The following is a 15,772-nucleotide window of genomic DNA, read 5'->3' as shown; positions in this document are numbered from 1 at the left end:
TTTCACAATATTGATTCTTCCAATGCAAGAACATGGTATATTTTTCCAACTGTTTATGTGGTCTTTGATTTCTTTCATCAGTGTTTTATAGTTTTCTGAGTACAAGTCTTCTGCCTCCTTAGGCAGGTTTATTCCTAGGTATTTTATTCTTTTTGTTGCAATGGTAAATGGGAGTCTTTCCTTAATTTCTCTGATTTTTCATTGTTGGTGTATAGAAATGCAAGAGATTTCTGTGCATCAAATTTGCATCCTACAACCTTACCAAATTCACTGATTAGTTCTAGTAGTTTTCTGGTGGCATCTTTAGGATTTTCTATGTATAGTGTCATGTCATCAGCAAACAGTGACAGTTTTACTTCTTTTCCAATTTATATTCCTTTTATTTCTTTTTGTTCTCTGATTACTGTGGCTAGGACTTTCAAAACTATGTTGAATAAGAGCGCTGAGAGTGGACATCCTTGTCTTATTCCTGATCTTAGTGGAAATGTTTTCAGTTTTTCATCACTGAGCATGATGCTTGCTGTGGGTTTGTCATATATGGCCTTGATTATGTTGAGGTAGGTTCCCTCCATGCCCATTTTCTGGAGAGTATTTACCATAAATGGTGTTGAATTTTTTCAAAAGCCTTTTCTGCATCTATTGAGATGCAGAAACAAAATTAAAAACATACAGTTTTTATTCTTTAATTTGTTAATGTGGTGTATCACATGGATTGCTTTGCATATACTGAAGAATCCTTGCATCCCTAGGATAAATCCCACTTGATCATCGTGTATGATCCTTTTAATGTGCTGTTGGATTCTGTTTGCTAGTGTTTTGTTAAGGATTCTCCATCTATATTCATCAGTGATATTGGTGTATAATTTTCTTTTTCTGTGATATCTTTTTCTGGTTTTGGTATCAGGGTGATGGTGGCTTTGTAGAATGAATTTGGGAGTGTTTCTCCCTCTGAAATTTTTTGGAAGAGTTTGAGAAGGATCCGTGTTAGCTCTTCTCCAAATGTTTCATAGAATTTGGCTGTGAAGCCATCTGGTCCTGGACGTTTGTTTGTTGGAAGATTTTTAATTATGGTTTCAATTTCATTACTTGTGATAGGTGTGTTTATATTTTCTAATTCTTCCTGGTTCAGTCTTGGAAAACTGTACCTTTCTAAGAATTTGTCCATTTCTTTGTGGATGTCCATTTTATTGGCGTATGGTTGTTTGTAGCAGTCTCTTATAATCCTTTGTATTTCTGCAGTGTCAGTTGTTATTTCTCCTTTTTCACTTCTAATTCTATTGAGTTAAGTCTTTTCCCTTTTTTTCTTGATGAGTCTGGCTAAGGGTTTATCAGTTTTGTTTATCTTCTCAAAAAACCAGCTTTTAGTTTTATTGATCTTTGCTATTCTTTTCTTCATTTCTATTTCATTTACTTCTGCTCTGATCTTTATGATTTCTTTCCTTCTACTGACTTTGGGTTTTCTTTGGTCTTCTTTCTCTAGTTGTTTTAAGTGTAGTATTAGACTGATATTTTTCTTGTTTCTTGAGGTGAGATTGAATTGCTATAAACTTCCCTCTTAGAACTGCTTTTGCTGCATCCCATAGGTTTTGGGTCATCGTGTTTTCGTTGTCATTTGTTTCTATGTATTTTTTAATTTCTTCTTTGATTTATTCAGTGGTCTCTTGGTTATTTAGTAGTGCATTGTTTAGCCTCCATGTATTTGTGGTTTTTACAGGTTTTTTTCATGTAACTGATTTCCAATCTCACAGTGTTGTGGGTCAGAAAAGATGCTTGATACGATTTCAATTTTCTTAAATTTTCCAAAGCTTGATTTGTGACCCAAAATGAAATCATTTTAAAGTCAAAGAAATTTTAAGATAATCAAAGTAATGGTTTCTGTTATGTCTTGACTTTTTTTCCCTTAAAGATGTATCTGCAATATACAGAGCATGGTAAGACACACACTGACGTCTTTTGGCTTTCATTTCATTACTTTAAAAGCCAAAAATGCTGCTTTGTGTAACTATGTGGTGGAAGCCTCTAAGAGAACCATCATTGTCTTTTTTTTTTTTGTGGAGAACTACCTATTCTCTTCTATCCCCAAATAAGCTATACTTATTAAATACTGGTTTTAGCCTACGATATGAGGTAACATTTGGGTATTTCCATTCCTTTTCCTCCAAATTTAGTAATTCCCTCAAATATACTTTTATAAATTCACAAGTGACTTAATAATCAATGATTTTCTCAAATGTAAGTTTTATTCTTATGAGTATTGAGAAAGCATTTTAAAGGCCAACTTGCAATGCTACTGCTAGTCAACTCAATTAATTGGGGAATTTAGAAAAGAGCAGGAGGCATTTAAAAAACTATTCTCAAACGTGCCTTTCAACCAAATTCCTTTTTTATTTAATGAATTATTATTTTTTTTTGGCCACACCACACGGCAAGTGAGATCTTAGTTTCCCGGCCATGTGAGATCAAACCCACGCCCTATGCATTGGAGGTAGAGAGTCTTAATCACTGAACTGCCAGAGAAGTCCCCCAAATTCTTAACTTGTACTTCAATTTTCATTATAAAGTTGAATTCTCTGGATTTAAAAATATTTTCAATTCTGATAACTAAAATAATCTTTGCAAAATCTTCCCACTGTCTTCCCAGAGGGCCTCAAAAACTGCCATCCATTGACAGAGAAGGCACCGGCTTAAAATGCAGATTGCAGGTTCTGCTCCCAGATATGTTGATTGAGAAGTTCCATGGAGTACCCAGGATCTGCATTTCTGGCGGATATGGTTTCAGGCTATACTTTGAGAAACACTTGTCAATACGCCCAGGTTACTGCAGAACCAAGTACTAGACACCCACAGCTCATCCACAATGCTGTACACAAAGCTGGAAACCATCCTGAATTTGTTGCATCACTTTAAACATAATTTATAATTTGTACTGATTGTGTCAGAATTTCATTTAAGCAGGGAGACAGTTTTTCCTTTTTTCCCTGCAAAATGTTCACAGTGAATAAAACAATGTGCAAATGTAATTCCACTTGCAGGGCCTGCCAGGCATGACTGCTGCCCCATCTGCACACAGTCTGGCACAGGGTTTCCAAATGAGGAAGTAACTCAGAGGACACTCGTCTATTAGCTTAAATACTCCTAAATGGGGTGTTTGAGAAAGCAAAGAATTCAAATGTACATGAAAGGTAGGACGATTTCATATCATAATCCATAAAATGACTCTAACCTAACAAAAGATATTTTCACACACTGTTGATGCCATCTAAGGAGCAAATGTTTATTTTTTAATTAGACAGTCTTTGATTTCTAATAGACCATTAATACTTTATCCTATCATATTGTTGTAAGGGGACTGTTTTCATTTTATATCAGACTCTTAAACTTCCAACTTCTAATGTGTTTCCACTAAATACAGTCTTACTAAATTATTCAACAATAGAGAAGTTTCTTGTAGAAAACAACTGGAAGAGCAATTAAAACCAAAAAAACAAAAAAACAAAAGTGGCTGCTCAAGTATTCATTAAGCTCTTTAAGAAGAATCCCCTTTTCATTTCCTTTCAAGAGGAATTTTTTTTAGGGACTTGCCTGGTGGCACAGCGGTTAAGTGTCCGCCTGCCAATGCAGGGGACACAGGTTTGAGCCCTGGTCTGGGAAGATCCCACATGCCTCGGAGCAACTAAGCCTGTGCGCCGCAACTACTGAGCCTGTGTGCCTAGAGCCCGCGATCTGCAACAAAGAGAAGCCACCGCAATAAGCCCGCACACCGCAACGAAGAGTAGCCCCTGCTCGCCGCCAACTAGAGAAAACCCCTTGCGCAGCAACAAAAACCCAACCAATGCAGCCAAAAATAGTAAATAGAGGAATTTTTAAAGATTTATCAGGTTTATTTTTTAAAGCACAAAAGAAATGTAAGCACAGAGCTAAGCATGTGAAAATTAAGGATCCATAATGTCAGCACCCTAGCACAACCTCTTAATCTGAAGGACCAAATTGTCACAGATATCACTCACACCTTGTTTCTGATCCAGGTAACTACGAAGTATTCAGGATTATACCACTCTGTAACATGTAAACTTTAATTTGGGGGTGAGGGGCATATACTCAAGCTCTGCTTCACATTTATTTTGAAAGGTAGCCAAATCTGATCTTTTTTTCCTAGTAATAAATTAAATACAACTAATGTTATCACCAAGAACCCCCTGAGCACAGGTACTATGCTTAGCATGTTACATACAATGTCTCATTTAATCCTAACAACCTTAGGATATGTGAACTGTTGCTGCCAATTTAGAAAGGAAGCAATGGTTCAGTGTCTTCTCTGGGGTCACACAGCCAGTATGTGGTGGAATTGTGACAGAAAACCCTGTCTGACCTTAAATCCCAGGCCCTTAACTACGACCTCATTCTACAAAGATGTGTCTTGCATTGCACTGCACTTCGCTGCCTACACTGCCCTCCCCGCTCGTTTTAAGAACACCTTCCGAGTACATTCGTTTTTATAGTGATGAGGAGAATGTGCTCAACGGAGCATTCCACAGAGTAGCCCAGCCTTTCCGAAGCATCTGCTTAGTCCCCACACTGTGCTCAGCCTAGCTGCAGAGATGAGCACTCACTGCTCTTGAGGGGCTTGCAATCCAAGCCGTGGAGGCTGCTTAAAAGCAGGACAGGGGTCTGGGTTTCTTTTTTTTTAAGCCACGTGATGCCTGGCCATGGTCCACTGCTGGCTGCTGAGGGTGTGACAGTGAACAGAAGCTTGGACTGAGGGCTGTGAGCAGATACAAGTGACCCCCCCGCTTTGGTCCACGAAATGAACTAAGAGATGGTTAAGGACTCTTCACATTGTTTACTCTAAGCCTTTCACACAAATTCCAAAATGAGAATTGTTTGGTTCTGCAAATGGAGATACTAAAAGGGAAACATGAAAGTAAAACCAAGTCTGGGAACATCTGAAAAGGAATTTTGAAACCTGTTCATAGCTATGCTGCTGGGGTCACCCTCCAATCCCAAGTCCAGCTGTTTACTTCCTTGACTCTCGTCAGTTCAAGTGGCAAATATATCCCAAGTTCCAGTAAACACGCAGCTCTTTATAGCGCTGGCAGGAGTGCTGGAGGGGAGGTGAAAGGAGTTTCTGTGGCCAAGCTTGGGCTACAGCCTTCACAAAGGCATATTCCCCAGGGTTCGGCAAGGCAGTGACAGGTCATCAAGGTAGGAGAACACTAAGGCAATGGATCAATGTAGGTGGCCCATGATCATGAATGTCACCCTTTTCCTTCCATCACTAACCCTTGGCAATTCCATGCTTCTCTTTAATGAGAAGCCTGTTGCCTCTCTAACCCATACCCTTGCCTTCCCTCAGAGGCATGGTGATTAAGAATGTAGGCTCAAAAAAAAGAAAAACAATGTAGGCTCAATTTGCAGCAACATGGATGGACCTAGAGATTATCACACTAAGTGAAAGAAATCATAAAGAGAAAGACAAATACCATATGATATCACTTATATGTGCAATCTAATTTATCTACAAAACAGAAACAGACTCACAGACATAGAGAACAGACTGTGCTTGCCAAGGGGAAGGGAAGGATTAGCAGATGCAAACTGCTATATGGAGAATGGATAAGCAACAAGGTCCTACTGTGTAGCACAGGGAACTATATTCAATATCCTGTAATAAGCCATAATGGAAAAGAATATGAAAAAGGGTATATATAACTGAATCACTCTGCCGTACAGCAGAAACTAACACAACATTGTAAATCAACTATACTTCAATAAAATAATTTTTTAAAAAAAGAACGTAGGCTCAATAACAATTATCAGCTCCACTTACTAGGTGTGCAACTATGGGTGAGTTACCTCCGTTCCTCACGTGCAAAATGGGGTGATCACACCGTTCCTCTCATGTGGCTACTACAAGGCGTGGTTGGGATAATACAGGTAAAGCACTTGGAAGCACTTGGCACAAAGCCAGGCATAGTGCAAGCACTTGATAAACGGCAGCTGTTCCTCAGTACTCGGGGCACCCACTGTCTCGTCCACTCTTTGTCCCACTTACGTGAGAGCTCCTGTATCGTTTATTCTTCTGTAAACCAGAGATGACTCTCTGAAGGGGGAGAGGTCAGTATTCTACACATTCTAGAATTTTCTCTGCTCTTTGAAGGGATCTATTCTTGCAGGATGGTCAACAAATGTTTTGAGTTTTTTGTTTTTGTTTTATCTAAGGATGAGGAACCTTTTAAAACTCCCAGGAGAGACTCTTACACTTACTTGAAACTATCTCGGTACATTACATAGTGAAAAGCACTCAATAAAAATCATTGTTGGGTCTATTTTGTTATGAAGGATCTTAGGATGTTTAGAAATGATCTTCACTACGTTAGATGAGAAAACAGCTCAGGTGGGAAAGGAGAAGGATGCCCACAAAGTCAGAGAGAGCCTGTGACCCAAACAAGAATGAAACTAGGGCTTTTAACTCACAGTCAGCACTGTTTCCCCCAAAGGATGCTGCCCTGAGCCAAGACACAACTAACTGGCTTTACCTTTCTATAGATCAAGTGGTAAGGAGAATGTCACACTATGTCATATTTCAAGGGAAGCAAAATTCTTTATTTGCTGCAAATAGCTTTTTCTGAATTTTCACACGGTGCCTTGGATGTAGTAAAGGAGCAATTAATATTTGGTTGATTTGATTTTACATAAAAAGGCAAGTGATACTAAGAACTATATTCTCACTATGAAAAATTCTTCTAGATATTAACTTTCCATATACAAAGAAATAATGGAATGTTCTAAATAATGAAATACACTGGTTTTTATGATTTGCATGTTTCATTTCCCCTCAAAATTCATATGTTGAAAACCTAACACCCAAGGTGATGATATTAGGAGGTGGGGTCCTTGGAAGGTGCTTAGATCATGAGGGCAGAGCCTTCATGAATGAGATTAATGCCCTTATAAAGGAGGCCCCAGAGAGCTCCCAGCCATTCCACCATGTGAGGCTATTACAGGAAGTCTGCAGCCTGGAAGAGGTTCCTCACCAAAACACGACCTTGCTGGCACCTTGACCTTGAAGTTCCCGGTCTCCAGAACTGCGAGAAGTAAGTTTCTGTTGTTTATAAGCCACCCAGTCTGTGGCATTTTGTTATAGCAGCCTAAAAAGACTAAGAAGTCCAATTTTTGAAGAGGGAGAAATATTATAAAATGAAATATACTAGCAACCTTTGTACAATTTCCTTTCTATGGGCCAGAAGCCATCTAGAGAGCATCACTTTGGGCAATGATCACGATTCTGTGTTGTGGCACATATCCCATACTATTAGGACAGCCCCCAATTTTCTCTTTGCACCAACAAACAATGTAAAGTTCCCCCCCAAATTCCAATTTTTAGTAACTGAATAAATCAAGTCAGGAAGCATTTTAGGTAAAAAATAAACATAAGACATAAATGGCTAGAAACCCGTAAAGAGCAGGCTCACAAGCTCACCCCCAGAAGCATCTACACACGAAATAGAACCGAGCATGTCTATGGCTGTAGCTGCGACGCATATTTGTAAACGTGCCCCATGTGGAGCCAACGTGACAGCAGACACAGCTTGAGCAGCAATGCAGATTCTACCACCAGAATCCTGAATTACGCATTTTCATGAGACAGAAGCAAATGGCAAGGTATTAAGATATCACAGATTTCTTAAAAATTTTTCTAGATCTATTTTGAAGTCAGAAAACACTGAACTCAAACTCCTACACTTTATATTGCTATCAGATTGAACCACTTCAGATGGTTCTTTTAAGTCAAAAATAGCCAAATATTGGAGTATCACACTGTTCAAACTAACACGTGGCATTATGAGAGTACGTAAGACCTCAGTCACCAAAGACAGCCTGAAGCATGGCTTCAGGAAAATTATTTCATAATGACTTTCTTCCATGAGTTCTGGGGTGGAAAAAGCAGGAAGATTTGGGGTTAACAGTTGTCCAATTACCAAAAACTCCACTGATGAGAACTCTTAATTTTCTAAGCATTCCTATTAAAGTTTTACTGAGGAATAATTTATGAGATGTCTGTGGCATGTTGTGAAAAAAATATGTCTGACATTTCAGACTATTCTAAAACCTCTCCCTTGTAAGAGGAGCTGGAGGTGTGGCAGGCTTGGGCCTCGCTCGTGCCTGGGGGAGAGAGTTGGAGATTTTAGCAGTTCTGGGCAGGAGCCTGGCGCTGCTTCAAAGCTCCGAGGCCCAGGCGGGCTCTCCGTACACCCTGAGGTGCTGTTAGGCAAAGATAGCATCTCTGTTCCTCTCTGGGGCCTCAGCACTGTTTGCCCTTCAAGGTTCCCTGCTGCTTAAGGAAACATGCAAAATATTTCCGTAAAGGACTGCTGTGTGGAAGCAACAGGAAGTAAAGGTTTACTCCAGTGACTCCCCACTAATACAGGGGTGGAGGCCGCATCTGAGAATCACAGTTTTCCAAGCAACTTGTTATTTTTACCAGATGTTTTCAAAGGCAGTTCTTATGTACAGTATTTGAGAGGTGTTCTTGTTTTCTGGAATAAAGGGGATTTGACCATAAGCTATATTCTAATTGGGCATTAAAAACCAACCTAAGGGCTTCCCTGGTGGTGCAGTGGTTAAGAATCTGCCTGCCAAGGCAGGAGACACGGGTTCGAGCCCTGGTCCAGGAAGATCCCACGTGCCGCGGAGCAACTAAGCCCGTGCGTCACAACTACTGAACCTGCGCTCTAGAACCCAAAAGCCACAACTACTGAGTCCACGTGCCACAACTACTGAAGCCCGTGCGTCTAGAGCCCGTGCTCTGCAACAAGAGAAGCCACTGCAATGAGAGGCCCGCGCATCACAACAAAGAGTAGCCTTGGCTCGCCGCAACTAGAGAAAAGCCCGCGTGCAGCAACAAAGACCCAATGCAGCCAAAAAAAAAAAAAAAAAACTAAATGCAAAGTGACATGGGGGGAAAGTAGCCTCCTGAGAGACATGACTTTTACATTTTCTTAGGGCATAAGAGAAATTAGGCATTCATGTACTCTGAAACTTCCTGAAGGAAGTAAAAAATCATTCCTGAGAAAATTCAACCTTTACCATCTTGTAACAAAGGTATTAGGCTAAAGAGACTTCACTGGACCAGCGTGGCCCCAATAAAAAAACTGGAGTCCGGGGCACCCTGAGAGCCCATCATGACACTCCTTTCTTCTCCCAACTGCTTGCTCGCCTCCCACCACCAGGACCATTTCCATTTGGCTGAGGCACCTATGAAAAGAGCGCCCTTTCCTTCCACTCCTACAGCCGAGCCTTCCCAAGCGATGCCATATGTCGGAAAGTTCCCTCTACCTCCTCCTAGCCCCTTCAAGCTAAGCTGCCTCACCCACGCCCTTCGAACGGCTCCCATATCCTCCCCCAAAACATTTTCTAGAATGGGATGGCTCCCCCAAAAGGATGGAAGACAGATTTCCATAGCCCCAACCCACCTAGACTTGGAAACTGCATGTTTACATCTTTCTTCCCCATATATGTAATCTGCATACTTTTATTGTTAATTTACATATTTGCCCAATGTGCTATTTTCTCCTGTCTACTGATCCTAGCTCAGTAAGCACCTCAGAACACGAGCTTCAGAGAGTAGCACTGTCAGCCTCACCACATGACGGAAGAGAGGATGTTCTGCCTAAAGAAGCATGGAGCAGAAGCAGGGTCTGCGAGGCTGGCAGGGCTGTGTGAATTTCGCCTCCATTCCCCAGTGCTATCTCCGGGGGATCTGCCTTGCCTCTTTGAGCTTCACCTTCCTCCTCTGCAAAGTGTGAAATAATAAAAACCTATCCTTGGGGTTATTATGAGGACTAAATGTGATGTACGTAAACCTTGCATATATAGAGGAATCCAAGTCCTGCGCTGACCATTGCTGCTTTTCCCAAACTCTGCCTACACCTTTTATAAATAGTTCCTTTATTTAAATCTCCTTACATTACCCGATTTGACTGTGCCATGTTTCCTGCCAGGACTCCAATATGCTCAGTAAGTGACATTTTCCTTAATTCGTCTTCCCCACCTCTCCCCTGATATCTGGTTTTCTACCTAAGAAAAACTTTCTGCTTTAAAAAAATATATAACCTTTATTCTTCAATGTTTAGTTACTTCTATATCATCTCAATGTTCAAGGTGTTGTGTAAGCCTGGTTTATTCAAATGATAAATTATGGCATCATGTCTGGTTTGCCCTGTAGTTGAAGTTTCTGAATTCCTCACTGATTGGCAGGGCCATAAAATCTCCAGGCTCAAAGTGCCCTTACAGATCACCTAGACCAGCATCTCCCAAAACGGGTCCCAAAAAACACCACTGCCAGAGAAGTTGGCAAGTATGTAGCAGAAAAGGTGTTACAGAATCTAAGAAGTTTGCACACTTGCCATGCAACCCTCAGGGACCCTCAATGACATTTAGGCATCTGAGAAGTACTGTCATAAAGAATCTTGTTGAAATTCAGTAAAGCAGCATTTCACTAACTTATTTGGCCACAGAACCCCTTGCCCATCCCTATTTTTAGAGCACCCATTAACATCGTGTAGAACAGATTTCTATAAAATACCCCTGGACGGGGAAAGAAGAAAGAGGAAAAATTCACTTTTTCCTAAAGTAGGTCAGTTAGTAAATGGCAGAGCTGGCTTCAAACCCACACCTCTCAGACCCCCAAACCACTGCTCTTCCCACTATAGCAGAGGCCCTTGAACTTCACTGCCCCGCAGAATCACCAGGAGTGCTTGTTAAACTGCAGACTGCCGAGTCCCACTCCGGACTTTCTAATTCAGTGGGGTTGGTGTGCATTTCCAACTAGCTTTCAGGCGATACTCACAGCAGCGGTGAGAACCCCTGCACTACGCCCACCCATAGTGGTACAGGGGCTGGACAGGGCCTCGGCCTAGAGAGTGAGGACCTAGTGGGAAGCCAGGGCATAAACATGGGAAAACGCCTAAACAACCACAAGGTTAATAATGCCATATGTCGGAAAGTTCCCTCTACCTCCTCCTAGCCCCTTCAAGCTAAGCTGCCTCACCCACGCCCTTCGAACGGCTCCCATATCCTCCCCCAAAACATTTTCTAGAATGGGATGGCTTTAAAGAAATATATAACCTTTATTCTTCAATTAACCAACAGCCAATCCAACAGCCCAGTGTCAAGACTGAAAAAACTGGACAGTGGGAATTAACCTAGATCTTATAGGACAGGAAGCCCCAAGTAAAAAGGGAGAAGGGAAGAGCATTCCAAATGGTACAATGGGTCCTACTGCCCAAATATTGGTTTGTAGAGCCGTGGCTTTTTGTAGCTGGAAGGGACCTGGCCCGCACATCTTTGGATACCACTCTGGTTCTTACATTTGAATACGGGTGTGACTGCTATTTCAAAAATTTGCAGCAAAACACTTAAGGCAAGATAGAGAAGCTCCTCTCCAAGTAGGTGATTTGGAGGATCTAGAGAAGGTCTTCCTGCTCACTTTCCAGCTGTAGCCTCACTTCCCCTGCTCATCCTGGGTGCCCAGCAGCCCACCTCCAGGACATTAAAGCAAGGCCCAAGGAGAGCTGGCCACTAAATCTACAAGCCAACTGGCTGGTCCTTTTCTTAGAAAGTGGGTGTGAAACAGTCAAAGCCATCCTCCTGCAAGTGCAGTTCTAATGGGGCTTTGATGACATGCAACAGTTTCTAGACATTCCCTTCACCCCCATCCTCCAAACAAAAAGACTATCTGGGAGGATAAGTTTCATGAGTTGGCTATAGCCAACTTCCTCAAAGGAACAACCAAGAGTGAAAATGCCATTCTCTACGATCACGTCAGGGGCCACATTAACTCACCGTGGCCCCTAACTCTGGTCTCGCAATGCTGTCGCTAGCTGCTGCTTCCAGTGAAACAGTAATGCCCTCACCGGGGTAGGGACACAGCCAGCCCGCCTCTCCCTCCCTCACTCGCTGGCATTCCTTGAACAGTCAAGCTAAGGTAGGATGCAAGCGACACCAACTGAGACAGGAACTGCTCTCCCAGTTAAGGCAGAGAAAGCACAGTGATAAATCAGATGGCAAGTCAGGAGGGGAGTGAGATGAAGAGCTGAAGGTGGAGGCAGTGACTTCCAGGGGACTGAGGAAGGAGGAAGTGGGATGTGGGAGGGGAAGGTTAGATGGTCCATGAGCACCTGCTCTGCTCTGTATCACACACTGTTGGCTCCTTCACCCATTCTCTCATAAAGCCCTATGAGGTGGATCAATGTTTACTTTTACAGAGGGGGAAACAACACCCTGGAAGCCTAAGGGACTTGCCCCAGGACACACAGTGGGAAAACGCCGGCATGGGGGTTTTTTAGCTCTGGCTTGTCTGAATCCAAAAGTGGTGGTCTTCTATGATGCAAGATGTACAGCTGACATAAGAGCAGGTAACCTCCGAAGTACACGCTCCAATCTTTGCCAAAGATTTGCCTTATAATTTGAAACATGGTGAAATTAAATAAATTTGAGTCATACACACACACACAAGCTAGATATTTGTGTAAATGTAAAATATAATTCTTCGTAAAGCTCTAAATTAGGTATTTATGGGGGGAGTTCGGACCATTTGTTAAAAATTATCACCACTCGCAAGTTGTGCCTCTGAAGGGGTTTGGACACATGAGCATAGTGGCCGGAAATACAATCTTCCCTTTTCTCCTCCAGGATGTTCTACAAAAGCAACATGGAAATGAGGGAGGGGAGGGTGAACATTTCAGTCAATTTAGGAGAGAGAGAACCCACAGACTCAAAAACTGTATTATGGCTTCTAAAAGCCACTAGGAGTGGTTCAGAAACATGCAGAGATAAGTACAGGATCCGTGTGTTCCCACATCATGCAAAATGATAACACTACTAAATCTAGACTTGTCTACATGCCCAGCACTGGTCTGTACGCTTTATGTAGATTAGTGTTTTCAATCATCACATCCTACCTATGAGATAAATACTAACTGGCCAAGACCAAACAGTTCAATAGTAAATGGAGAAACTAGGATTTAAACCCAGGCCTTTGGGCTATCAGAGCCCACACTCATCACCATCAGACTGCCTATTCCACAGCAGACTACAAGATCATTACACCATGATTTTAGTGGCAGAGGACTAAAATGGCCTACATACCATTCACAGGCCATTGTTTATGTGTTATGACATCTATTCAATGGGAACAACAAAACAATCATATCATGAGGTAGCTCAAAATGTGAGATGGAATCATTTCTAAGATTATGATTAAATAGAAAAACCAAGTTCAAAACACTGTGGATAGTATGATGCCCTTTGTATGGGGAAAAATATATATATACACATATTTATAAACGTAGGGAAAATTTCCACAATAGTATATAAGAAACTGGTGCCCAGGATTGATTCTAAAGCAAGAAATATGGGAGAGATGGAAGATTCACATTTTACTACAAACCTTTCCTAACTTTTGAATTCTGAACATGGTCATATATCATCTATGTATTTAAAGAAAATTCAAAAGCAAAAATTACTTTGAGAGAATCATGGTGAAATATTTTCCAACCTAATCCCCAGTAGAAACAGTGAGTAGAATATTCTGGGATAACCTATATGAGAAAAGAATCTAAAAAAGAATGAATATAGGGACTTCCCTGGTGGCGCAGTGGTTAAGAATCCACCTGCCAATGCAGGGGACACGGATTCAAGCTCTGGTCTGGGAAGATCCCACATGCCGCGGAGCAACTAAGCCCATGCACCACAACAACTGAGCCTGTGCTCTAGAGCCCGCGAGCCACAACTACTGAGCCCGCGTGCCACAACTACTGAAGCCTGAGCACCTAGAGCCTGTGCTCCGCAACAAGAGAAGCCATCGCATGAGAAGCTCGCGCACTGCAACGAAGAGTAGCCTCCGCTCTCTGCAACTAGAGAAAGCCTGCGTGCAGCAACGAAGACCCAATGCGGCCAAAAATAATTTTTTTAAAAAAAGAATGAATATATGTATATGTATAACTGAATCATTTTGCTATACACCTGAAACTAACATAGCATTGTAAATCAACTATACTCCAATAAAATTAAAATTAAAAAAATAAAGTCATCTGAAAACTAAAAGAAAAAGGTGAGTAGAATAGAAGTGAGAACAGTCTCTCTGACAATTTTCTATTCATTCCATAGAGAGAAGTGGATAACTTCCTGCAATTTTTCATAGTAGAGATTCTGAAATGCTTAGAACTAAAAAAAGAAAAAAATTATGCCATCCACTTTCTTCAACTCAGACACTTGTTTCTTAAAAATGCAGTGGACATATAGCAAGAAAGAATTCCTTGTGTAGATGGCAGTAAAAGGTGTTTCAGTGTTTGGGCTTGGGGTGTGCATGACAGCACACGAGAATTCCCTAAAAAAATAAAGATGACAGGTAGTGACCCAGCACAACTACTGTATGGCCAAAATAGAAATGGGTATGTCACGTCCATGCCACTAAAGAAACAAAATCTCTCATGTCCTACAAAGCACGCAAGGCATCTTGCCTTGCCAAATTTAAACGGGGACATTATTTTTAAGTTACTATAATTAGTTCACATTTGTCTATGAATCAGTCTTTATGAGGCAACAGCATCTAAGCTCCATCAGATGAAACCTGAGACAACATCATCTCTGTTTATTATTTTGAAAAGAAAGAAAGGGTGCCAAGTTTCCTGCAACACCCAACTCAAACGCTGAAATTTGGAGGACAGAATGTCCTGTTGTCCACGTTTGAAGATAGGAATATATTTTCATCTAATACATCAGTCCCAGGTTCAGCTGGCAACAGGAAGGAATTGAATTCCAGAGCTCAAAAATAGGACTTAAGTACTAAAGCACCTTTCACTGCTCATATAGGATACTATTTATGTTTTAACCCTTTACACTGCAGCAGTTTTAAGAAGTACTCATGCTTGTGAACAGACATGAAAACATTTCAATCTAAAGCTCTTTGCCTGACAAGAGATTGGCAAATGCAAGCGTTTTAAAGCTACTTTTACACTCCCTCATCCACGGCTTTCATAATTAAGTTTCTCACAAAGAATGAAGAGTTTCAACACCAAATATAAAGGCAGGGGAAGGGGGAGTGGTTCCTATTTCGCCTGGGCTTCTCCTGAATGAAATGGCTCATCTAAGGGGCTCTGAAATCAGGCACATAAATACAATAGAATCTCTAAAAGGAGTCCAGCCAGAGAGCAGGCAACACTAAGGCAGTTAGAATCTGCAAGAGGTTTAAACAGGCAACCTTAATAAGTCTCAGGGACCCTACTGGAAGGTATAAGCTCAATGCTTTAATTCAGAGAACATCATTTAGCAGTATGCCGGCGGACTGTAGCACATTTGACTGAGGCCAGTGGGTGCAGAAGAGGGACAACTGCTATTCACTCGTCTCCAGATTATATCAAAACCATAATATTTTCATGCATGCCCACGATAAATACATACCGATGCACCTGTATGTTCTTTTATGGCAAAGACCACGGGTTCTGGTCCCAGTTTTGATATTTACGAAACAGATTCCCTTCAGTAGACCATTTTAAACCATCAGAATTTCATTTTTGCCCCTCAAACATAACAACAACAACAAATAAGCAACAGGGAATAATACTTGCCCTGTCTAACCTCACAGGAATTCTATAAGAACCAAAGTGAAATAATAGTTTTATAGTTTTTAACATTCAGCAAACATTTATGTGATACTATAGGCCAGGCACAAGGTGCTGGACAATTCTTACTTTCAATAACCTGCCGACAC

General features: G+C 41.3%; 1 protein-coding gene across 1 annotated transcript in view; it reads right to left on the bottom strand.

The window, feature by feature from the left end:
* SORBS1 (sorbin and SH3 domain containing 1) overlaps positions 1-15,772 on the bottom strand; it is a 239,875-nt gene that overhangs the window by 137,093 nt on the left and 87,010 nt on the right. The window contains exon 4 of the mRNA XM_065893760.1: positions 12,180-12,189. The gene's annotated coding sequence lies outside the window, so the exon portion shown is untranslated. The remainder of the gene's footprint in view (positions 1-12,179; positions 12,190-15,772) is intronic.

This window comes from Phocoena phocoena, chromosome 16, assembly GCF_963924675.1.
Source record: "Phocoena phocoena chromosome 16, mPhoPho1.1, whole genome shotgun sequence".
Lineage (NCBI taxonomy): Eukaryota > Metazoa > Chordata > Mammalia > Artiodactyla > Phocoenidae > Phocoena > Phocoena phocoena.
The sequence above is the reverse complement of the archived record's forward strand: the minus strand, read 5'-3'. Positions and strand labels throughout refer to the sequence as shown.